The sequence below is a fragment of the Pectinophora gossypiella genome, chromosome 5 (genome assembly GCF_024362695.1).
Source record: "Pectinophora gossypiella chromosome 5, ilPecGoss1.1, whole genome shotgun sequence".
In the NCBI taxonomy this organism is placed as follows: Eukaryota; Metazoa; Arthropoda; class Insecta; order Lepidoptera; family Gelechiidae; genus Pectinophora; species Pectinophora gossypiella.
In genome coordinates, this window is record NC_065408.1 from 10,111,837 (window position 1) to 10,138,629 (window position 26,793).

The 26,793-nt window shown below is 35.4% G+C and overlaps 1 protein-coding gene across 2 annotated transcripts in view; it reads left to right on the forward strand.

Annotated features, from left to right (window-relative positions):
* The first annotated feature begins 9,873 nt into the window (after positions 1-9,873).
* The window catches only part of LOC126367150 (uncharacterized), a 193,536-nt gene continuing 176,616 nt past the window's right edge, over positions 9,874-26,793 (forward strand). Inside the window, exon 1 of one of the 2 annotated variants that reach the window (XM_050010555.1) lies at positions 9,874-10,563. The gene's annotated coding sequence lies outside the window, so the exon portion shown is untranslated. The remainder of the gene's footprint in view (positions 10,564-26,793) is intronic. The other variant, XM_050010554.1, reaches the window with a different exon arrangement.

The window sequence follows — 26,793 nt, forward strand, 5'->3', positions numbered from 1 at the left end:
TCCACCTGAGCATTTATTACTATGGCACCAAAGCTGTAGGGTCAATATCTTCGGTTTTATTCGAATTCAAAAAACTGTATTTTTCATACATTTTTGGTCAAAATATAAAGTGCCGGCCAAGTAACAATAATGGTATATATCCTTAGAACTTATCCGTCTGAGTATTTATTACTATGGCACCAAAGCTGCAGGGTCAATATTTTCGGTTTTATTCGAATTAAAAAAACATGAATTTTCATACATTTTTGGTGAAAATGTGAAGTGCTGGCCAAGAAACAATATTGGTATAATCCGTTATAACTTATCCGTTTGACCTTTTATTATTATGGCACCAAACGTCTATGACCATTATTTTGACTTTTGTTGGACTTTACATTATAGTTTCTGTGTGAAAAGTGCCGGTCAGCAAAAAACACATGTCAAAGCTATCGAGAAGATACCTGTAAACATTATTCACTATGACAAAAATGTGTATGACCATTAGTTTGGCTTTTGTTAGATTAAAAAAAAAACTTGATTTTTGATTCATTTTGTAAAAAAATATAATATAACAGGCACGTTACGTAAAGGATCGTCAAAATGTTTATTACTATGGAATTAAACGTCTATGACCACTATTTTGGACATGATTCGATTTTTCAAAAATCTGGTGTCTTCATAGATACCTACACTTTGGCGAAAAAAGTTTTTATCTGGTGATAATGGAACTATCTTGCTAAAGGCGTAATATAGTCGTCTTTTTGACACATTTTTATAAATTAAAAATAGGTTTGCGTTTACGCTTTAGAAGCTACTTTTTTTAAAGAAAAGTGTGTATACAAGGAAAATACAGTGGGGTGATAGAGGTACTACGTTATCGGCCGAGTAGCACCAGGACATTGTGATCGGCATACATGCAAAGTACAACTGCCCGACTCCTGTCTTCCCTAACAGCTACTTCAGACGTCATGCCAAAATACGAGTTTCGTCACTAGATGGCAAGCTTATCTTTGGAGGGTGGTAACCATCTACGGTCATAATAATTCAACCTAAACTTAGGCCGTAACGTTGAGTGGAATGCAAAAACTACAGCCAACGTCATATCTAAAATCAGATGGTATTAATATAGAAGTTCACCTATCAACACACAAAACAAAAACACAAAGTATTTATCTGACTAATAACTAGTCATTGGGAAAGCTCTGCTTGTTGTCATTGTTAAAATGTATAAAAAATAAAGATTTTAAAAAGTTCAATAAAAGCCAAAGTCAAAATAATGGTCAAAAATGTTTTGCGCCAGATTATTAAATGTTCAAAGTTGTAAAAAGGGTCCTTTGTAATCCGCCATATCGCAATTTTTGCCCAAAGCACTTTATTTTTAAACAAAATAAATAAGAAATCAAGATTTTCAAAATAACATAAAAGCCAAACTAATGATCGTACACGTTTGGTGCTATAGAAAAAAATGTTAATAGGCATCTACTCGATACTGTCTACATGGTATTTTTGCTGGTCGGCACTTTTCACATTTGAACTAAAACGTAAATTCCAATAAAAGTCAAAATAATGGTCATAGATGTTTGGTGTCATATTAAAAAATATTGAGAAGCAACTATTAGACGGATTCGACGTATTCTTTTCGATTGCCGGCATTTTAACATATTAACCAAAACGGAAAGTCCAATAAACGTCAAAATAATGGTCATAGAAGTTTGGCGCCATACTAATAAATGTTCTAACGGTCCTTTGTAATACGCCTGTATTCCCTTTTTCCAAACGGACATAATATTTTTTTTTATAAAATGTATGAAAAATCGTGATTTTTAAAATCCAATTAAAGCCAAACTAATGGTCATACACGTTTGGTGTCATAGTAAAAAATGATCAGAGCAATCTACTCGAAAGGTTCGACACATTTTTTTTCTCTGGCCGGCACTTTCAAATTTGGGCCGGCCAAAGTATGGAGAGCCGATGATCTCCTTTTATGGAATAAGAAGAAAACACATTTAATCCATTCATTTTAAAATACTTATTTTTTGCATTACATTTTGACAGGATACAAACTCCTTACGTACATGGTGGCAGGGCTCTCACGGCCTCGAAGCCTTGACCGTTCCCTGACCCAATTACAGAGCAGACTGGGTACATTTGTCATGCGCCCAGACTAGACCTTCTCATAATCGAGCCACCATTTGTATTCATCTCAAGCGCTGTAAAATGAAAAGGATTTGAAATGCTAATTGTTTAAGTACTGTTCCTAGATGATGCTTACTTGTGAGAATGGTAATGTTCCTTTAATAGCGTAAGAGACAACATGTGATGTACCTTTTGTTGTTTAGGTTTACAGATTTAGTAATTATAGGTATAAATAAATATAATATACCTAAATAATAAATATCTAAATAAATAAGTATATACCTGCTACAAATAGCTATGATGATGTTATGTTAAATCCATTTAAAAAAGTAGGTATTATATCAATACTTTTAATCATCGAATATTAACATGAGGAAAATCGTTTTTATGCCAAGAACTAAAAGTTGAGTACTCTACAAATATAAGTTTAAATTGTCTGTCAGTTATTATAAAATCAATACGTCCTTACTTTTAAAGTAAGTACTTAGGTATTCTATATTGTTATTATAGTTTAAGTAACATTATTGTATTGTGAAGTTTCAGTGTACACACACACAAACACGCGTAAAGTGTGTTTAATCCTATAAAGTTGAGAGGTTAGCCACCAAATGGCTGCAGAGGTCAGCTGATCGGTCTGTGTAAATCCGGAATCCGGATTGACATTGTAAGACAAACTGACCTAAATAAACTTTACGAGTAACTATTTGACGTGTATGAACAGCACAGCGTAGGTATATACCTACATACCTACAATATGTCCTGTTGCTGGGCGCAGAACTCCCTTCAATTAGCCGGATGAGTAAGAAGTATCCTCTACCTACAACCTACGCTGCCCCATTGCGAGTTGGTAGAAGCCCTTGATCTGGTAGCCAATCCATTCGCTAGAACTTTCATTTTCAGCTTATCGGCTACTGTTGCTACTAAATATCATGTATATCTAATAATTAATTGCGTAAGTACTTAAAAATTACAACATTAACTTTTGTTTAAAAGTCCAAACAAAATGAGTTGCAGAAATACACAAGAGACAGTTAATGGAGAGCGTAGTAAAACAATTTGTGAAGTGGAAGTTGATGAATGAGTGTCCCATTGGGACTCAAGACAGCATTCGTGTAACTTCATGAAAGCGACATCTATGTAACGATACACATTCTACAATGTAAGGTGCGAACGTAGCGTCTCTACCGCCTCTGTTTTTTTCCTACACGTAACGAAATGCACAGCAAGTTCCCAGGTAGCTCATAGATGGCGCTGCATATAATTTTCACTTTATATAACGTTCTCTCAGAGAAGAACAAACGAAGAAAGAAGGAGGAGGTTGTTTGTTCAGAGAAGGTGCAGGTCGTAGGTGAAGGTTTTGGCGGGAAGAAGAGAGAAATAGCGATTACTCCACCGACAAGAGCGCAGCTCTTAAATAGAGAGAGATAACGTTCTCTACTCTACTGTCGTTAAGCTATTGTTTAGATGGAACAACAACGCGAGACGCCTGATACCTATGTTTAAATTTTGGCACATAAAGATACAAAATTCACACGTGTGTGGTAAAAGTGGACCGCAAACAGTCGGTTTCATCTACTTCTACCAACCATAATAAAGCGTCTTGATGTCGCTTTGTGTCACACATTTGATCCCGCTAGCTAGTTAATATTTATCCAAAAAAAAAATCAATAAGTTACAAAGTAAATTAATATTGTAGACAGTAGTGTCTATACATACATAAACTAACGCCTATTTCCCACCGGGGTAAGCAGAGACTATGGAATTCCATTTGCTTCGATCCTGAAACACTTCTCTTGCTTCCTCCTCATACACGCACGCTGGTTCAGAGTACATCGTACTAAACCTTTTCTAAGGACATCTCCAATTTGGTCAATGTACGTCCTTCTAGGTCTTCTTCTGCCAGCCCTACAATCAACCTTCGCTTTGTAGACACTACGAATATGATAAATAGTTGCGATATTCATTTTAGTTGAAGGCGTTCACTTAGGTCAAAACATCCTATCTCTGATTAAAGCGATTCTTTTTCGGGAAAATTCTCGTGTGTTATAAAAATGTATTGTCCAGGGGTAGTTTACTAAGTATTATGCAAAAGTATGTCAATAGAGTTACACGTGTTATCGTCCCTATACTAAAAAGGACTGTAATAAAGTTTACTAGGTATATTAATTATGTAGGATATGTAGGTATATAATAGAATAAAATCTTATATTCCAAAGGTAAGTAGAAATATAGTTACAAATAGACGTAAGGCGATATGTTTTCGTTCTTTATGAAAAAATATTCCTAGGCATATACAAAGGTTTATATCTTAATAAATATATTTTTACATCATATAGAGATTTTGCGATTTTATCGACACAATATCAAGAAAATGTATCATTATTAGTGTAATTTTAACTTAGTAAATGAGGCTCGTCAGAGACCTTTGGTGGCTCAATAATTAATCTAACGCAAGGGTTGATGAACTCGTCAATCGACAGGTACACGAGAAGAGAAAAAGGGTTCACTAGGTACATAACCTTCATCTACTTAGTTCAATACAGAGAATTTGAAAAATGATTCATTTTAGAACTTTTTTTTACAGGACGATGTGCGATGTCGATGATCTTGTCCTGTTAAAGAAGGATCAGTATAGATACTAAGTTCACTGGAAGTTGCATCCTATTGGTTTCTTATATCCTATGTGGTAGTCAGAGAAAGCTATTATATCCATCGCAAGATGAACTCGAATTGCCCTTAACTTAATAATTTAGTACTATAATTATATTAACTCATCACGTCATCACTAATTTAAGAGCCACGCTCTTGTCGGTGTAGCATCCTCCATGCTACATTATAGGGAAAATAGAGCAGTAGTTTCCCTCTTACCTTCTGCCCCGCAGTACTCTGTCTGACGCGAGTGGGATGGCGCCCAGAGTAGTCTACTTCAAAGCCGTACTAGGACTCCTGTCCTCCGTCTCTGAATAGTACTGACAGTTACTGCTGCCCTCTGTCGGTTTCCAGGTATGTTAAATAAGAAACCAATAATTTATCTTAACTGCAGTTTTCACTACCCCAGTTGTCTCGATGATTATAGACGGCGATACGGCTCAACACCTATCACGTTGGTCTAAGAGAAAGTTCGGTGAGTTGTCATGTGGTTACTTCGAGTTCATCTTGCGATGAATATAGGTACCTCTGACCTCCCCCAAATAGTATATAGTCGTAAGTCGTTCCAGTGTAATAAGTATTGTTACTGATCCTACTAGCTAAGTATGTAGAATTTAGTTCATTGGGTTATCTTCTTTAGGGTCCTTCAGGATAAGTTTAAAAAACATTTTCTGAGGGAAAGTTTCAACATCTGTAGTTTCACTAATGTAGGTCTAAGCTCTACATAAGAATTAACTTTTAGATTTGCCGCCTGGAACATGGCAGCGTCCCGAAAACGGGAACCCTTAGGCAGTTTATTTCTTTACATCCCAACTTTATTCCTTGTTGAGATTTATGAGGTACTACGAATAAAATACGTTTGGGTCAGATAGTATACGTTTACAAAGGCACTCACAAATAATTTCCGAATTGTGACTACCGCAATTTCTCTCCAACATTTATATATAAATATATACGTAATATATCCTTATATAGGATGTTAGTGACATCGTAAAGAAAACTTTGAGGGATGATTTAGACCATGTTTCTGAGTTGATATCAAGTGTAATTTTCCGCCGCAAAAGTATAAAGCTGAATTTCTTTTTATAAATTTTCCCACAGTATATAATATAATATATAATATCAAGTACAATTTTCCATCGCAAAAGTATATAAAATAATTTAATGAAACACAAATAAAATCATAAATGTCGCGATGGAAAAATCCACATTTATGAGCTCAAAATCATGAATCATTACAATGTCACTAACGTCTTGTAAGTATATAAATTAAAGCATGAAATATTTCAGGGTTGAGTTGGACTACAAATCGTTAGTACTTAGGTGAGCATCTATTATAGGTGCTTAAATAATTATATATAAATATTCTTATACGAGATTTCTGTAATAACCATAGCGTAATTTGAGTGTACTGACTGAAATAGTGTTGGTAAGTACTTAAGAATTACAATATGATTATAACAGCAATATAATTATGGTACAACCACGAAATTAGATTAAATATTCAAATGAGATTTCCAGTAAAGTTAGTTAGCTCGCTTAGGGCATCTGTGGTATATATTACCATGTTATTATTTCTAATGTAAATTTTCTGTAAGTGAATTAGGGTTGCGTAACTTAGGTTTCGGCATGTTATATTTCGTGCTGATTAATTCCCCTGTCAAGTGGTTAATGTATGGTAATTATTAATAATTATTGATGAACGGAAAAAGTACTTATGGGGATATGGGTATCGTTGAGTAAGTCTTTCTGAGTACATGTAAGGAAGTGTGTTTTATATAATTTTGCTCCAGTGTTAAGATTTTCATCGTCTAAGATATTATCAGACATAATTTCATTGATTTTTTTAGAATAAGGAACCATAATATGCAGTGACCGTACCTAACGCTCTCTTAGCTGAATATAACAGTTGACAGGCGACAATTCGATGCTTGCGCACTCTTGGTCTATTTGCCGTCGAATGACAAAATGGCGGACGAAACACGCCGCAACTGCAAACGTCGCCACCTGTCGGTGGCAGCCGTCGACGCATTGACTGCTGCCGCCGACGCGTCGACGGCAGCCGTCGACAGGTGGCGACGGCTGAAGTAGCCTCTGCCGTTCACAACTTGCAGTTCGTCTGTAAGAACCCTAAGTACGAGTACATACCCTGCCTCGCATGGTGAATCGATTGACCTCGAAGTTAAAACCCAATCACAGAAAAGTTATCCATGTTCTGACTGAAAAAAGTTGTGTTGTTTAAAATTTAACACACATTTGGTCAATAAATGTTTTATCCGTGAGCAAAATAAATATAGTTATTAATTTAATTATTTAAAGCGTTCATTTTGCTGAAATAATAATTTAAAGCCGCTAGGTTTCAGGTGTCATTTTCTGGAAAATTTATGTCAAAACATTTTCAGCAAAAAAATTTCATAATTACATTTTAGTAAATTACATGAAACACTAGCTGTGGTAAACGTTACCAATTATCTTGGCTGGTAACTTCATTATTTTTATTTTAAGTTTTAACAGTCTCCGTGGTCTAGTGCTCACGATCTGGAGGGCCGGGTTCGATTCCCGATGGGAACATTGTCGAAATCACTTTGTGAGACTGTCCTTTGTTTGGTAAGGACTTTTCAGGTTTGAATCACCTGATTGTCCGAAAAAGTAACATGATTCTGTGCTTCGGAGGGCACGTTAAGCCCTTGGTCCCGCCTATTAGTCGTAAAAACACGTCTACCAACCGGCATTGGAGCAGCGTGGTGGAGTATGCTCCATACCCCCTCCGGTTGATTGAGGGGAGGCCTGTTCCCAGCAGTGGGACGTATATATCCTGGTTATGTTATGTATGTTTACTTAGCCGGACAAATGGGGAGCGCTGAGGGTTCTCACCCGGACAAAACTTAAGACAACATGTCTGAGGGTGCTCAGATGGGCGCAAAACTCAGCTCAGGGTGTTGCGAACCATCAGAACATCAGTATTTGTTTGTAAGCCTGACCTTAGAATGTCGTCAATTATTTTTCAGTTCTGCTAGCGTGCGGTATGGCGGAAATGTCACGAAGTTAAGAATAGCGCGTCGCGTCCGCCTGCGCGTAGTCAACGCGCACGTGACGTCACAGCGCGTCAGGTGATGCGCTTGCGCTCCCAAAACAGCTGTTTCACTTTGTTATATGAAGTTAGTCATGATAATATAATATTTTTAGAAATAGGTAAATTGTAGGTACTAAATTGAAAATAAAAAAAGATCCCAACAAATTGAGAAGACACCATTTTGGAAGAGAGAAGACACCATTCTTAAAGAACTGGGTATATATTTCCCTTTTAAAGCTCCAAAACCACGATAACAATAATAACAGGATCAAAATTCAGATATTATTCTTTCACTTTTAGCAAGCAACATCTGTTTTTAAAATAAAAACAGAAAAATAAAAACAAGAGACAATAGATTCATTCAAATGACGCAGAGAGAATGGCTCAAATGTTGTAATGACTCTCCATCCTAATTAATTTGTCAAGACCTGTAGAGTGAAAAACGATTAAACCAATCGTTTTTAATAGGCAATAAACCTAATATTTTTACACCGGTACAAATAAAATTTACCCACTTACTTATATTTGAATGTTATTGTGAACGAATATTTTGCTTATTTTCAATCGAATATACTTATCTACCACGTTTATTTTTTGTAGTTTGAGCAAGATATAAATATTTTAATCCCGACCTCAACCCGTTTAAGGTACTTAGCCAAAGAGCAACATGGAAGGGACTAGACATACGCAAGCGTTCCCCTCTGCGAACCTTATATGTTCCCGTGACAGTAGTTCTATAAAAACTAGTTGCAGTCCGTCTTGGCACTAGACTGAATCTAGATGCGATGCAGGGATCTGGCTAGTCAAATTTATAAGAAAGATGGCGTTGGGTCTATATTTTAGTGATGTTTAATAATAATAAAAAAATAATAAAAATAAGTTTATTTCTCACTCACAATTACAGTAAAACTTAACATAGTACTACTCACAGTGAACATGTTTCTATTGTGAGAGTGACTGGTGTCCGTACTAGACGGAATGCCTGTGTTACGGATCACCAGGCTCTCTTCCTCCCTATTTTCATATAGTACATGGCAAAGCATTGTTATAGAAATAGACTTTTTTAAATTACAGCTATAGGTATGTGTGTGTTTTAGCCCTACGACGATATTTTAGTCTCGTAAAACTTAAAATTAAAAATTATAACTGTTGTTATTGATATCGAATATTTTTATCTATTTACTTTTGTTTTGTCAAAATATTTTCCTTATTTATAATATGTAATAAGTATTTCTTAATTTTATTTTATAAAAACGGCCATACTTGCCGTTATAGGCTGAAGGCAGAAAGGAATAAAGAAAGATTAGAAAAATATTTCGGAGAAAATGTGAATAAAAAGTTATTTCGTTTTGGTATTTCAATTCAAACTTGCCATTGAATATTTTATTTAAAAGAAACAATGTTGAACATTAACAATCGACGCGTTTAAAATTAACAACGAGGAAGAAAGCTTGGCTTGCTTCGTTGGCGCGAAATTGTTAACGAGGTATTTACAGATTTACACAGCCCGTAATTGAGGCTAGTTCAATTAGGGTGTGTCTAAGAGAAAAAGCTGCCACAGAAACGCTGTTTGAATCATCTGATAAAGATGTAAAGGCCTGTGATGAAGAGAAAAAGATGTTTCTAATGTCTTGTAGGGCCTCGGTGGGGTATTAAATATGTATCTGAAAGGATTTGAAGAATGCGATGACCCATTTATTTTGTTCAAGATTTTTATAAGCTTTTTTTATAAGAAACAGTGCAGGTGGGTGCTCTTATATTAACGACTAAAGTAATAATTATTATAATAAGAAATATGAAAGTAATATGATTAAAAAGCATTAATTCACTCCAACAGCTACCTGTCGCCATAACAAAGGCCTTAAAAGCGTCAAGTCGGAAAAAAATATTAATTGCTCTATTAACGTCAGTGCGGCCAACTAGGTCAACAAGTGTCCAGTAATTACAACGGCGACAGGGCAAAAATACGGCAACGTTCCCAAACTGCATAGTAGTTGCATGTTGTGTGCATAGCGTACGCGGGAGCGCCAGCGGGAGCGGGCCAGCAAGCGCGCGCCAGTCCTCTCTCGACCACCGCGCCCGCCACCCGCGCCGCGCCACGCGACTACGCTCGCGCCACTAACCCATGGACTACGATCGACCAAACGAACACACACTTTATACCACCAACTTCTATATTTCTTTTATCACTCAAACCTTTTCGATAAAATAACGAACGACCGCGCCACTTCGGAATATGACACTCAAAGTCAGTTGCTGCAACTTTTACCGACTTTCAAATAATCCAAGTGATTGACACATCCCGCGAATTTTCAGCACAACCTACATTTAACGTTTATTTTAACCTCATAATGCATCTCAAAGCAAAATCCTACCGGAACCTATTTATACACAAGAAACGACTGAAACTTTCTACTTGCAACCTTTAAAAAGTTTACACGTGATTTTGAAAGACAATTTACACGATTTTATAATAGTTTTGGACATTATTTTTATCCTTTCATAACCTCCTTGACAGAACAATAAGTGTGACCAAAGACATTAAAACTACATAATTACTTAGTCTTATTATTAAAATCTAGAACTGTATTTATAAAGTGTGCTTTTCCTCAGTGTAGAAAGACAAAATTATAAGTGTGACTTTATATATAAGCTGTTTGACAATATAATTAGTGGGTGTTTTAGTGTTTTGTTGATGCGTTTTTAGAAATTATTACCTTTCATTGGTAAGTTGATTTTATGTTCTTTGGTATAAAACATGATATTTTTTTGTTGAATACTATTACTTTTCAGGTGAATATTAAGGTAACTTAGCGAAATCCCTAATATCTTACAGGTGAATATTTTATTGTCGATTCAAATTGTTTTTCTTCTAAGATTTCATTTTTTAATACCTGCAATAAAAAAATAAGTATTCAAATAAGGTGGCGGAAAATTGCAAATCCGGAAAAATACGGAGGGAGAGTTAATTCAATTATGCAGAGGAAAGAATAGTTGATTGCGACTGAAACAAGAATTACAAACACACATACACATTACACATACATTTACATTTTTAAATAAAAAAAGTTGCCGAATGTCGTGGCTCGTGCCAATGTTCTACTTTTATTTAACTCATAATGAGGACACTCAGTACAAGACGAAATTTAAAAATAATGTAATGCAGGGGTAGAAATTTTCTCACGTGAACCATTGCAGAATAACGGAATTCATTGAATGAAAATATATCTTTTAAAGTGCTGTCACCAAGCGTATATACTAATGATATATACGCTAAGTATTTGATATGAAGATCATAATATGTATAATCCACTCGGGCGGTGCCAAGTCCAATGACATCGTGGGATAATTTTAAATGTTTTCACAATGCCAAACGCTTTCTGAAGGTCTTATCATGTGTATCCTTCACGTTTATTTAAAATATATGGATAATATTGACACAGGGAATTAATTAAATATAAAAAAGCTAAAAGTTATCGGAAAAAATCCTGATTAAAGAAACGTATGTCGTCCGACGTTTTGCAATGCAGCATTTAAAAAAATACTGATAATTTAGCTACATCTACCCCTAATGGTTCATCGAAAAATGTTGTAACATTTTCAGCTACATTAGTACAAATTTTACAACATTTTTATACTTAAATTAAGCATGCATTACATGGTTTTTACAAGTAATGAAAAAGTAGACAATTATAGAAAAACACAATGAATCTTATCATAGACCCGTGGTAGCCCAGTTGGTAGAACGCTTGCCTCTCACTTTGAGGTCGCAGGTTCAAATCCCAGCACAGGCCTAAACCAATGATTGTCGAATTTATTTCCGAATTCATGTTTGGATCATAAATGATTATCACGTGCTCAGCGGTGAAGGAAAACATCGAGAGAAAACCCGCATTCCCGGCAAATGCATTTTCGGAGGTATGTGACCTGAAATAGTCGGACTTTAAAAAATCAGTCCTGTCAAATCTTCAGGTCAGTTAAGCGGACCCTGTGAAAAACGGGACAATGCTAGGGAGAGGATGCAAATAGTAAATATTTTCATATTTTAAATTCATCATTTGAAAAGAGGCGATGACCCTTTTTAAATGTATTGAAGAAGGAAAATCTCATATGTTGTAGTATTATTATATGAACCTTTTAATGGGTTCGTTTTCGTACACCACTTACATATCTTATCTGTATACGAAATTAAGTTAATTAGCTTACTTCTATTACCTTAAAAGTACATAAATCATTAAGTAAAGAATTACTTGCCTAAGCTAATAATTATCTTGCTTTATAGTCTTTGAAACAAATTTATGATATTAATTTTGTTTTAATATACATTAAAGCGGTTTAGTACGCGTTACAACGTTTAATATTCCTTTAGGTAAGCAATTGAAGCTTGATTATAGAAACATATTTTGAAATTATAAATTAACGCCCTATATTAATAAAAAACTACACATATTTCGAAATATCCAGCGTACCAATTCAAGATAAATTAATTACCATTATGGTCTAATAATAGCCATACACGTATCACTTGTAGTTTGGGAGAAGTAGGGAAATGAAAGTTAAAAAAAACAGCTTCATTTAATATTTTTTTAGTATGTATAATAAATATGCCACAAACTTTTCTAACGTTCCGATTGTAGAGAAGATATCAAAGCGTAACATATTATATTGTTTGTGGATTTTTTGGCAGGCTAATTTAGGAGGAGCAGTTAATCAAAACGTTCATTACAGGTATATAAGGGCCTTAAAGTTATTTTACTTCTTCTAGTCGTGAGTGATGACACGTTACCTATCAGAAAATGCGATCAAGAACGGGAAGACGTCAGTTCTAAACTGATATCTCTTCCAGCACTTCGCAACTCAAGGGTACAAGAAGATAAAAAGTGTAAAAAGCAGCTAATAGTACAAAATTTTACCAAAACCGAAGATACTATAATTTCATGTAGTAAGTTTTATGTTAAATTCTTCTTCTTCTTCTTCTTATCGTGTCGATGGCAAACTAAATAGTATCGGCCCAAAACTTGGCAACAAGTATGGCGCTATCTGCAGCGCTCATCAGATCCTCCTGCGTGCAGGTGTTCGGGCACGCAGGACACGATGTAAGATATTCCATTGTTAAATTGATTATTGTATTCTTTTCTACTATCCTGACAGACAGGATAAATCGAGGTAGGGTCGGCTAAACAGTTCGCTTGACTTCTTATACTGTCTGCGTCGCTGCCGGCAGTAGGATAAAACGTTTTCGTTCAGGGCTTATTACTATTTCTTCAATAATTTCCTTTGCCCTTTTAAATTAGTAGGTAGGTTACAAGACGTCATCGGTGTATATATTTACTGTGACAGGAAACGTTGTAATGTTGAAGTTTAATATACATACCTAGCTTTAGGTACGTATACCAAAAACTTAACGCAACTATTAATCCTGCTAAACACATGGTGATCTCTCACGATACTATCTACGACACGTTCAGGATAATGAACAAGACGGAAAAAGTTAAACATTGTAGTTTAAGGGTCTTATAGGATCCTAAGTTTATATTTATGCTCCGAATACGAACAATGTTCGGTGCTGAAATATCCAGGTATAAACTTACTACTATCTATCTTCTTAGCTTGTACCCACTGCTGGGTATAGGCCTCCTCTCTTTTTTTTTTTTCTTTTATAAACTTACAGTCTAGTGCAAAAAAATACGCTCAAACATAGCTGTTGAGACTAAACATCAAAACGATTACTGGAAGCAGTCACTTTCAGGATAATTCATTTTGTCGTCTCGTACAAGGTAACGCAAGGAAACTCAATTCCCAAAAAATAAACGACTGCTACAGAAAGAAAACAGTTCATTTTTCAGGCAGTAAACGGTTTTTATAAATGTTTTATTCGACAATCAAACGTATTCGCTTTGACAATTCGAGTCTACGTAAGCTTTCCAATGAATGTAACATGACGATAAAAGCGATATCGACTTATTGAATTCGAGGATTATAATAAAAGGGTCGGATCAACCTTGGATGTTAGTCTTGTGCTGCATGAAACTATTTCGTAATTTTGCTTTGTGTAAAATTACGATATTATCATTATTGATATTTACGTATTGTACAATTTTAATCCGTTTTGATTAGAGTAGGTAAATAACTAAATCTACCGCAGTTAGTAATGCATCTTTGAAGAGGTCTATATCGATTTACCTTTATTGTTTTCATTGTGACGCGTTGTCATTTTACGTAGTATTTTTCACTTGATTATTTGTTACCAATTATTTCCTAATTATTCATTCTTTCTCTCTTTGTAGTTAAAAATATTAACTGCTATTTCTATAAAAGTGATAAAAAAGGCCTGTACATCTTCAGGTAAAGTAAGTGAACCTCGAGAAAAACGGGATATATTGACATGATAATATATTGAAATGAAAATATTTTTTTGTCTAAATTTATACCCGAGTCGCTCAATAGGGTAGTGTGCGCGCAAGTTAGTCTATACTAGTCTAAAATCTGTCGACTCCCGACATCCAAAATCAGGCCATCTACCTGATATATCGGGAATATAGAGCACAAAGCATTTCGTGCTCGGTTTTAGTTTAAAGTATTGATCGGATCGTAAATATCCTAGATTGAATAGAGTGGAGAGTTCGTCGAGCACTTGGCAGAATCCAGGTTACAGACAGCATTCCTTTCCACTTAAGGTTTAGTTTGGACATGGAATGTATTTACTTAGATACATAAAATGGTTAATATTTTATGCCAATATCTCAGTAGGATTCAAGACGTGAATTGTGTTCTTAATAAATCGAAAAAAGGGTATAATTAGATAGAAAAAACTTTCAAAGTGAAAATTAAATCGAAAAAATTCTGATTTGAATCCGCAGCTCTTGTCAAGCCGAGACGAGCATGTTAACCATTACACCACCGGCTCCTCCTCCTGTCCATGCGAAATTCTTCGATCTAGGTATCTTCATTAAGGTGTTCAAATCCCGTCCAAGTTAGCATTTCTCGATTTAATTTTATCTTTGTGAGTTTCCCTAAACACGGGTGAATGCTATAAAAACAAAAATCCTTTAGAAATAACTTTATTTTATTCGCAATAATTCATTTCATAAATTTACCATTATAATAAAAATTGGAAGCCCTGATCCAAGCAAACTTAGGTTACAGATTACGGTGACGACAGTAAGACCCTACCTTTGCTTTTTTTAAATCTAATGTCACTTCATCAAAGAACTAAGTAGCATAAGAAGCATTATGTACTGAAGACTAGGCAGCATGGTCTTACGATCTTAGCCTGACCATGAAGTGGATAAAAAAGAAGCATTGTTTTACACCAATGAGGGACTTTCCAGGCTACGTTCCTTAAAAACAATATAGATGGTGCTGTAAAGGTTTACCTTCGTTTAAGCTTCTAATTTCATGGATAATAGATATAACATATAATTAATAAGGCGAGACAAGCTTTCCCGGCTCTGTGTGCAGCAAGCTTATTAAACTGTCGTTGTTATGATTATTTCATAGATAACGAAATTAAGATATACTAAACCGTTATAAATCCCTCAGCTTTCCCCTGAGAAAATACAAGAGTATCTCTACTTCCGTGTCGGGTTTATCCGTCTGGGCAAAAATATGGTTTTAATTTACCTGTAGTTGCTTTACTTCACTCGAGGAAAATATCAAGAATTGATTTAAGTACTAAATGTGTATACTTACACAAAATAAAAAAGGTAAAAAATGTATTTACCTACATATACCTGGTGTTAGTGACATTGTAACGAAAACATTTAAGGATGATCTAGACCATTTTTTTTGTTGTAGAATTTTTCGTCGTAAAAAGTATGGAATGAAAATAATTTAAAAAACACATTTTTCTTAAAAATTGAACTTATAATCATGGTCTAAATCATCCCCCTCAGTATTCACTACGGTGTCACTAACACCCATAACGTACTCGTATGGCTACCTGTACGTACTAGTACGGGGCGTAAGTGACATCGCAACGAATACTGAGAGGGATGATTTAGCTCATTATTCTACGTTAATAACAAGTAAAATTTTCCATCGCAAAAGTAAAGAATTGAAAACATTTTTCAAAAATACAAAAAAATAAACATGAATTATTCGACGGAAAATTCAACTTGATATCAACTTAGAAACATAGCTGAATCATTCCCCTCAGTATTCGTTGCAATATCGCTAAGTTAAAATAAAGAGTTGAACTACAAATCGTTAGTACAATAGATGCTTAAAGAATTATGAATAAACCTTCTTATGCGAGATTTCTGAAATATCCATAGCGTAATTTGAGTGTACAGACTGATATACTTAAGAAGTATAACATAATTATAACTCAGCAATATACGGTACAGCCACAAAATTAGATTAAATATTCAAATGACATTTCCAGTAAAGTTAGTTAGCTCGCTTAGGGCATCTGTGGTATATATTACCATGTTATTATTTCTAATGTAAATATGCTAAAAGTGAATGAGTGTTGCGTAGTTAAGTAACAACATAGATTTCGCCATGTTCCTATTCCGTGCTGACTAATTCCCCCTGTCAAGTGGTAAATGTATTGATGAACAGAAAGAGCACGGGGATACGGGCACATGTAAGGAAGTATGTTATGTATAATTATGTTCCAGTATTAAGATTTACATTGTCTAAGTATTACCTATATATATAATTCTGCTGGCCAGTTATTCTGTGCGCCATGTGGCCGAACCTTCAAATCGAAGTTCGGTTTTGCTAGCCACATTAGAGACTATCATAACAAGATAGATAAGAGAAAATTTTTATTGTGCATTAAATCAGGGAAAACGTCGACCACGCCGGGGGGGCTGTATCGGGGTCCCTTTCATCATATCGAAAGTGGCTCTGCCCATCCCCAAAGAGATAATGAACGTCATGGACGTGATATAGGTACCTTTAACAAAAAGGAAGTAAACCTCGCCTATTTTCGTACACTTTCCCCGAAAATGCTGTCCATTTATTCTCATTAGCCACACTACTCAACAAAAACCCAGTGTGTCGGTAGTTACAAACACGTACTTATGTGAACGTGTAATATTCCTAGTTTAGCTCCAAATTATCCATGGATCCACTTTGATTTAGTTCACTCACACTCACAAATCGTGATTAGATTCACCAAAATGTATGAAATTATAAATGCGTTAAATGATACTTTAATCATTTCTTATTTAGAGATTTTTATCCAATGTACAAACTCATCTGATTCTCATTTGATGACGATTTCGATAAGCGACAGTGGTATAAATGTATTGACATATGTATATAAATGTATTGACATAAAGGTGACATGTCAATCTCATATATTTTTATCATAGTCATTGACGTTTTTCGTAATCGTTTGCAACTTGGCAGAATACCGTGCGCACAGAGATTAGTTTACAAATAAACCTATATGTATATTTTATAGTATAGTTCAGTGCATCCCCACTTGATAATTTATCAGTTCAATAGTCAACAAATATCAGTAGCATTGAAAGTTTAAAACTATCAGAAATCAGAATTATTTATTCAACGTAATTATTATGGATAAACTTGTTGAAGGTCAATGTAACATTTTTGAATTTACGTCATTTCGCAAGGTGTTATGGCCGAGGAGAAGAAATGACAAGAAACTGCAACAGCAACACAACTTTTAAAACACTGAGGGTTTAATTTACAAGTTATTTAATAATTAGAGGAACACATTCAATACCAGACATTTTTATCATTTAGGTAATCATTAATCTTATAATAAGCTTTTTTACAAATGTAAGCTTCCCATGAGCTTTAAATTTATTTTCTGACAAAATTAAAATATTATTTGGTATTTTATTGTAAAAATGTATACATAACCCTAAAAACGATGAATTTAATTTACTTAATCTAGAATTTTGAATAACAATTTTATCGGTAAAAATATCGACACTATTAAATTGCGATTTAATCCGTTCCTGAGGGGTGTACTATATTTCTACGCTTTCTTACCCTCAAGCCTTTGCGGCAGACAGACAGCTTCCAACACACCACTTTAGTGCCATAAAACGCTTTCCATTTACACTCATTAACTATTTTCGCAACAAAAAGCAAAAAGCCACTCAGTCAGTTGTGTCTCTCTTTCCATGCATGTGAAGTAGAACAACTCCTTCTTGTCATACATGATTTATTGAATAATTATGTTACTTAATAATATAAACGTCAGTTAATCACTCTGTTTCGTAAACAATAACCAAAATTTTGGTAAATATTTTTTAGTGAAGACAAGTTATAGACACACTTGATATCGAAATTCCAAGATAATATAACCACACCCATACAAAAAAACCTTGTTTTACACAAACACCACACAGTGACGTTATCGTGCACGCGCGTCTCTGTGTGTGACATCTGACATCCATACGATTAAAGGCTAAAGAAAGACCGAAAGGGGGTAAGGTAAACCTAGCTCAGCCACTGGTGGGCAGCGGAGAGCTCGGAGTTCCTTATTCTATGGTATACTTAATAGTGGCAGGTTTGAGGCCTATAGCACTTTATACATAACCCACCATATTGCAAAACACCTATTACGTTCTTCTCTGACTTCTACAACCTATCTGGAATGTCAAAAACTTTTTTAGTGACAGTTTTGCACTTAATCAAGATAATGTGCCTTTTCGCGGGTGACGGATAACTTCCGTTCTACAAACCACTTTGCAACATAAAACGCTCTGCTTATTATATTACCCACTTTCGCAACAAAAAGCCTCTTTCAGTCAGCCATTTTCAAGTTTCCACGCATGTAAGTATATAAATACGAGTAATCCTATTTGCTTCTTGGCAGTCAGACTTCAGTAATTATGCCGTATGACCGACCGAATTAGGTTGGAAAAGGCTTTAACAAAGTGATATTTTGAAACAAGCATTGACTTTGATTACGTGCTTAATGCTCTATCTTTACTTGATTTAACTTATATCTTTGGCTTGGGTACGTAAAACATTGCAACACCGTTCTTAGTTTTAACACATTTACATATATACCACTTTACCAAAAAAGCAGTCTACAAACTTAAATATTTAATAGTCGTCAGGGTCACGTTGTTTCTTCTATATACTTTCTCGAATAATCAAACATGTAGAGATATTTCCTAAATGATATTTATTTCCATTTAACAAATTAAAAAAAAGTTATTTTCAAAGCATTATTAACTGCCCACGGAGTTCTAGAATAGAGTAATGTGTTGAAATAGTTTCTGGGGTCATTATCGCCATTTATATTATCATCAATCATAATGTGATAGTCGTTATTCATGAAAATTGCCAGGTCTTGGGAGATTCCCTTGTTGTTTTTAAGTGACATACTGTAGATTTGCTTCATATGGCATGAACTACTTGGCTAGAACTTTTGTTTGCATTTCCTTATTTCTATTAGAAAAAGTTTAGATCGACCTAGCGTGACCGTTATTTTTCCTATTTCTTTAGCTAATAGGTGCATCAATGACATCAGAAGATTACTTGAAAACACATTTCGTATATTAACTATGAAACAAGTATTTTAAGCCGTTACCTGTATACTTACGTTTGAAGATTGCGATGTGATCCATGTGCCACGCGGGATTCGAAGCTGCAAGTTTGGTTTTATATTTTTGACTAGCTTTTGCCCGCGACTCCGTCCGCGTGGCGTGTTATAAAAGAAAGATCTTTGTGCGTGTGGGAGAAAGGTTAAAAAATGCTTAATTTTATTATTTTTAAATGAGGTTACAGTATAAGTAGCTCAGTTAAATAATGAATTGTTATTAATTTCTAGATTATTAGTATATGATTTGGTTTGATATTTTAGGAAAATACGATCAGTTTCGAAAATTTAAACAAAATTTAAAAATTACAACAGAAATACGCCGTGAAACGTCCGCCTGGAAAATTCAACAGATAACTACCTACGAAAGATTTGAACCATCCAAGAATAGTGAAAAGTTCGCCCGCAAAATTCAATATTTGACACGACCATCAACGACGTCTGCCCTCACGCGTCTGCCGCGTTCCGGTTGCTCACTCGGGTATCTGCCCCCCCTCCGCGCCTCGCCACCGCTGTCGCCGCCCCACAAACGCCGCCGCGGCCACGACGTTTCTTGGTTGCCACTACCGCGAGCTATAAATTTCAAGCCTCTAACTCGCTTCCCGTTCCCAGGGAAATTTTTAACTTTGCATTCACTAAGGTATATAATATACGCATGTCAAATTTCAAGCATCTAACTTATGCAGTTTAGATTTTTTCATACAATTTTTTTTACCCGCCAATTACCATTTTTCAAAATACAGCCATAACTAAAATTTATATTTACTAAGGTATGCATGCATGCTTTTTTTATTCGTAGCATGCATGCTAGATTGAAAACATCTATCTTACGCGGTTTAGATTTTATCATACAAATGTTTTTTCCCGCTAACTCCCGTTCCCGTGAGAATTTTGCAATATCCAGTTGCAATTAAGCTTTAAGTTAACTATGGTACCTGCATGCCAAATTTCAAGCGTCTAACTTAAGCGGTTTAGAATTTTTATACAAAAGGGTTTTCCCGCTAATTCCTGTTCCCGTGGGAATTTCGAGAATTCCTTTCTTAGTGCACCTCTGCGGTACCTAAGCTACGTCCCTTCCTAATTTCAAGTGCCTACGTTTAGCCGTTTAGGCTGTGCGTTGATATGTCAGTCATTCAGTCAGTCAGTTTCTCCTTTTATATATTTAGAAGATATTTCCGTCATACATGATTTCTATGTAACTTTAACCATTAAGGCTGCTTACGCGACGGAAGCTTAAAAAATGGAGTAACTTCTCCCGTTTTCCCAAAATTTCCCTTCACTACTCTGCTCCTATTGATTGTAGCGTGATGAAAAGTATACTATAACCTGCCCAGGAGTATGAAGAATAATTGTACCAAGTTTCATTAAAATCCGTCCAGTAGTTTTTGTTTCTATAAGGAACATACAGACAGACAGACAAAAATTTTACTGATTGCATTTTTGGCATCAGTATCGATCACTAATCACCCCCTGATAGTTATTTTGAAAATATATTTAATGTACAGAATTGACCTCTTTACAGATTTATTATAAGTATAGATGTCTATCCTAATACAAAAATCTGTAAGTACAATTATTTACTATGCGACTCGACGCGAAATTTTGTGTTTAAACACACTGGCGTCAACATACTACACCACATATATATATATATATATTTTTACTTTTTTGTTATCACCCTTCTATTACGGGGTTATTGGACTTGATCCCTTTTTTACACCCCGATGAACATAAATTTATCGTAAAGTTCAAAAACTTTGTAATGTAAGTATCGTATATCATTGTAATGTTTACAAAATATAAGATTTTTCGCTCCTAGCTGCATTTACTACCTAGCAGCAGGCTTTTTCTGTAGTCTTTTTATTGTTATTAGTGACTTATTGATTTCGCCCACGGATGAGAGTCGAGCGCTCTCCATTTTTCCAGCCAAAAAGTGAATGCCAACCTGAGGCAAATCTACAATATGTCACTTGAAAAAGATAGGTCTCTACGTGATTCAATTGTATTCAATAAGATTTCTCCCCCGTATAGTGTAGGACAGACGTATCGTCTGTCTTCGTTGTACTCCATCGTAATACCTATTTGCTGGATTAAATTGTAATCCAATTACTGGTCTGTTGATCACATTGAATGTTTACGTTACGACACTGCCCGGTGTCAATGTTACGAGCACGTTTCGAATTCGAGGGTTTTTCACTACCTGATCTACGAAATGTGCCTCCAGTATCGTCTTAAGGTCTGTTTAATCATTTTGCTGATAAACCATCTGCCGGATAAGTTTCTGATAATTTGTGGAGGTTTACGTAAATCGTGTAACTCAGCTAACACTTTGAGAAATGGAAATCCTATCATGTAATTAGTTGAAACTGTGAACTCTTGTCAATTCATTGTCATTTTGGTCAATCGCAGAATAGGATTATGTCAAGATAGGAACTGAGTTACAATAACGCTGCCGTCAGCAAGTTTCTGGTACAAGTATCTATCTGAGATATCTGTCTTGGAACGAATATCAAAAGTGGCTGCGGGTTATCTCATTGATAACTTGTGGTTCTGCCCACCTCAATAGAGATATGGGCGTGATTATAATATGTATGTTTCGGTTGGCATCATAATCTAATATTAGTTTACTGTGCATCTCGGCTTTCTTCTCGCACGTAAATTTAGTCATAAAATCTGTGAGGGGATTGATAGCCGCTCAAACAGAATGGTTCCACTAGTTGACCTTCGTTATGAGAATTCGCAAGTGTTGCCATGACATAGTTTTATATTTATTTTGTTACGCGTAACAAAACATAATTATTACTTATAGATATTAGAGCGGATGAAGGATAATAGAATTGCAAAAGCGGTATATAAAGCGAAAGTTGATGGTAGGGCTGGCAGAAGAAGACCGAGAAGGACTTACATTAACCAAATTGGAGATGTCCTTAGAAAAGCTTTAATACGATCTACTCTGAACCGGCGTGCGTGTATGAAGCGATTGATGAATGTGGAGGAAGCAAGAGAAGTGTGTCAGGATCAAAACAAATGGGATTTTATAGTCTCTGCTTACCCCGGTGGGAAATAGGCGTGAGTTTATGTATATATGTATGTGTATGTATTTTTTAGATCACAAGCAGTAATGAGAGATAATTTGGGTGACCGAAACCCCATTCGTCTTATACTAGTGCAGCCTCTATCAACAAAATGACATTCCCACTAAGCTTCCACCACCAGCCAGATCATTTAATTAGCAGACCAGCTACACTATGAAAATGTACGGTTTGCAGATGGGACCACTAATTGATTTAGACTATCAACCGGCTCACGCCGAAACATAGTTATTGTTGCCAGTTGCAAACGATCATTAAACCTACATCAATAGGCATAAAATGTCAATACGGTGTCTATTATGATTCCCAGCTGGTAATACACAATAGGCCGCGTATCAGTTAACTGACAAATGACACTCCTGGTTTACAGCTCCCGATCGAGAGAACGCCTGCCATTGAACCATTCCATTAGCGTTAATCTACTCGTAAATGAAATACCTGAACTCTACCCGCGAGAGTTTATGTAAATGTAATTAAAACGACTTATTTATCACTAGCAATCGGAAAGTAGGTGAACAGCACAGGGGCGGTTAATAATGGACTGAAGTTTTAATAAAATACGACGAATGCGACAGCAGACAACTTTGACTTGACGAGTATTAAGTAACTTTGAATTCGACTTGACGGCGAATAATGAGGACTGTTCTTTAGATCACCAGACCTGAAGAACAGTTGTTTGACAATATATTCGTTGACACTATGGACGTGATGAGGACAATATTGGCACAGCAATGTTCAGAATAGCAATGAATAAGACCCTAATTGCTGTAAGTAAGTACTGTTGTTGCTGATGGACAGTGACTGTTATAAGCTAGAACACACTTAATTTTAACAAATTTTAACAAATATATAGCATTTTCAACTTCATTTCTCCCAACTGAGATAACTAAATCTAGTAGCCGGACCGGACCCAAATGAAACCTTACCATCCAAAGTAACGTTATTAAAATTCGGTTTTTAATTACACTTTTAATTAATCCGAGGCGTGTTTTGAGAGCACAGTAAATTATTTTGCAGCCGAGATCTTTGAAAGCAATGTTTTTGCGTATATCAACATTCCGAGCCTGTCAAATGTAAAAAATTTAGTCTGACGCTTAAAAATGTTTGTGGCCGTGGTTTGAGGAAATCGCTTAAAAGACGGCAGTACGTCAAATAAACAGCTGAGTAGTGAGTCCCGGCCGCAGGTGGGTCGCTCAATGTAAAATTAGATTGTGTGTCGCGTGCGTTCATTGTCACCAGTACGCGCCAAGGCCCAACGAGAAATTGTTGGCCCATCCGCGCGCGACAAGCAAGCACTAAATTAGCATTACATAATTTTAGCACCACATGCTCAGTTCCGTCAGCAATCACTGCAAAGTACCAGAGCAAATTGGAAACACACATTTGCTGAGACGATTTCCACGGTTCCGCCCGCTTTGAATCTTAAATCACTTTTCAAACAATCCAAAGTTTTCGTACTGCAGTTTGTAAATTTACTTTATGATTATTTGGCAAGTAAAGGAAAGGAGAGACATAAACCTATAACAAGGATTATATTTTAACGTAGTCAGAAATTGTCTCGGTTAGACTTGCGGCACTATCGATATTGGATTGGGACTTCATCAAAATAGCCCCTCTTGTCCGATTGACTCCCTGAGATGTGTTGGGAATTCTATTATTGTTTTCCGCTTTTATTTACTGCGGGAAGTATCATGTCAAAGATCATATCATGTCATGTCCAGAGGCACTACTAACATGTGACATGTTATACTGACCTTACCCGTAGTTCATGACATTGAGTGTCACAGTGTCACACTTTTTTTGCCGCCTTGAATACGACACCATCCATCAGTCATCAACGCTCTGATTCATATCGTTTATAAATATAACATTAAAGTCTTAAAACACGGGAAAACGGACATAGACATCTATTTTTATTGTTTATGTTTTGATCTAGTGCGTTGTTTATAGAAGTGATTTTGTCAATAGCATTTACCTTGACACCATACAACATAACATAACAAATACTTTAGTGCACAAACAGGAAAAAACAAAAAACAAAACAAAAGAGAAATAGAATGAGTACAATAGGCGGCCTTATTGCTAAGTTACTTGTAGTAGTATTGTTATACAAGCGATTGTGAGTGTATGTTTCTTATATAATTTAATTGTATCACAGTTTACCTAATCTCTACTGCTTGTGATGCGCTGGACTTGACAGTCAAGCATTTAAAAAAACGTTTGCAACATAATACATAGTACGCAATAACTGTAGCAGTGGTGTTACGATAAATCTTGCAGTAACCAGTCGCTCTTGAGTTCTTTCCTCGCTGAAACATAGCTGGCTGGTAATAAATAAAAGCAAATCGCTACTAAATCATTTGATTGGGCGTGTAGTTTATTTGTATAGCGCTACTTATATTGTCATAGTGATACATAGACTTAGTCATCGATTTATATATATGAAGCGTGATAATTTAACTTCATTGTGTAGGTAGTTCAAGATAATAAGACGTTTTGAATTTCACAAAGACAACACGTTGTCCTGAATATGCGAATAGTGCGATTTTGTTTTTATGACCTTTCTAAACTGTTCAAATATCTGTTTTCAATCAAAATTCATGAAGCATCAAGATAAGAAATCAAAAAGAACAATACTCTCAACTAATCAAAATGTCAAAGCTCAAGTTGTATCGCTGAATCGGCTCCCGAGATGAATACCCAATGTAAGTATACAAAAATTTGCTGATTACTTAATACAAACCCGCAAAGCTATTTATCGCATTTGAATCCAGAAACGTTTTAAATCTGCCTGTGCTTTCAATTTTCCAATTTCCTCAGATTTATATATAGAATTTAATTTCGTATTCGGGTGGAAGCCGCGATAATACCGTGCTATTTTCAGACATGATCACAGACGTCATTTAAAATATTCTTTGATTACGTTGACATTACCTACTTTACGCTGAGCTTCATTGATTGATTGTAATTTAAATTCGGGAATAGTTTTTGGCTATCTACTTACCCATAACTATTTTTTACGTAAGTATATAGATACCTTATAACATATTTCAAATTAGATACCTATGGCACCTATTCTATTATTTTATTTGTGTTTTCGAATTGATGTTTGGATCATAAATGATTATTACGTGCTCAGCGGTGAAGGAAAACATGTTGAGGAAATCCACATTCCTGAGAAATGCATTTCCGGAAGTTTGTGACCTAACCCGCATTGGGCTGGTTTTCCCGTTGCGGGTTATAACGCTAGACAACAGTCGCTTCTGTAAAAAAACGGACCTGTCAAATATTCAGGTTGAGTAAGCGGACCCTGTGAAAAACGGGATAATGCTATGCAAGAATTGTATTATTGCTTTGATTGAAAGCACACTCACTTTTAATAGCTCTATACCTACCAATTTGACTAATAGGCGAGGAGGAACATGTTATAATAACATTATGAAGGTAATTCAAAACAACAAATGTAGTGCCCGCCTACAGATGCTCTTTCAGAACTTGAAGCACCCCTAAGTCCATGTTATATCCTCTTAAAACTTTACGTCATAGTAATTCACAGACGGCTTAACTTGTCACCGACTAAGTGCACTCAAGTTGTTGCAGTCAAACATAAGTGGATTTCAGTTGTAACATTGTAACTTGTCCAGACATGCCGCGGAAACGAGGGTCATCATTATTATTACTTTCTACTATATTTTTAAGGACAATAGCTAAACAAATTGTGTATATTCTTCTTTTTTGAGCCAAGTATTCTGCGTTACATTTTTGTTGATCATAAAATCCATGCATAAAAGGTTTCCGGGAAGAAATTGCTGCTTGGCGCCTGGTGTGCCTTTCTGTACCTGTTGTCCTTATTACTGTATTTTGTACAGGCTATAAGTAGTCATTTTAATTGATTTATTTCATAGAAGTAAACTATTTTATCCGTCTATAATCGACATCTCCCATGGTGCTAAATTAACCGGCCAAGTTGTTAATGCCATATGCGGCAAATATAAAATAATAATAAATCTGTTCCGAGTCATACCTGCCGAAAGTATTGTGAATGTACTTACCTACTGAGTTCCACAACTCGCATATCATTTTATACTTACTTAGCTTAGGGAATAATGATAATTTTCTTTTTCTCTATCTACGTTATTGTTGCCTTTATCACATTTAACATTTATCTTAATTTTATCTTTATTTTTTCTTATTTTCACCATTCATTTATTTTGATTTATTGCCTATGGTTTCTCTCCGATGCTAATTTTGGTGTGTCTAATCTTTGTAGAAGTTAAATTCGTCTATGACTGAATCCATAAAAAGGTACTTTGTATGGGTACTTT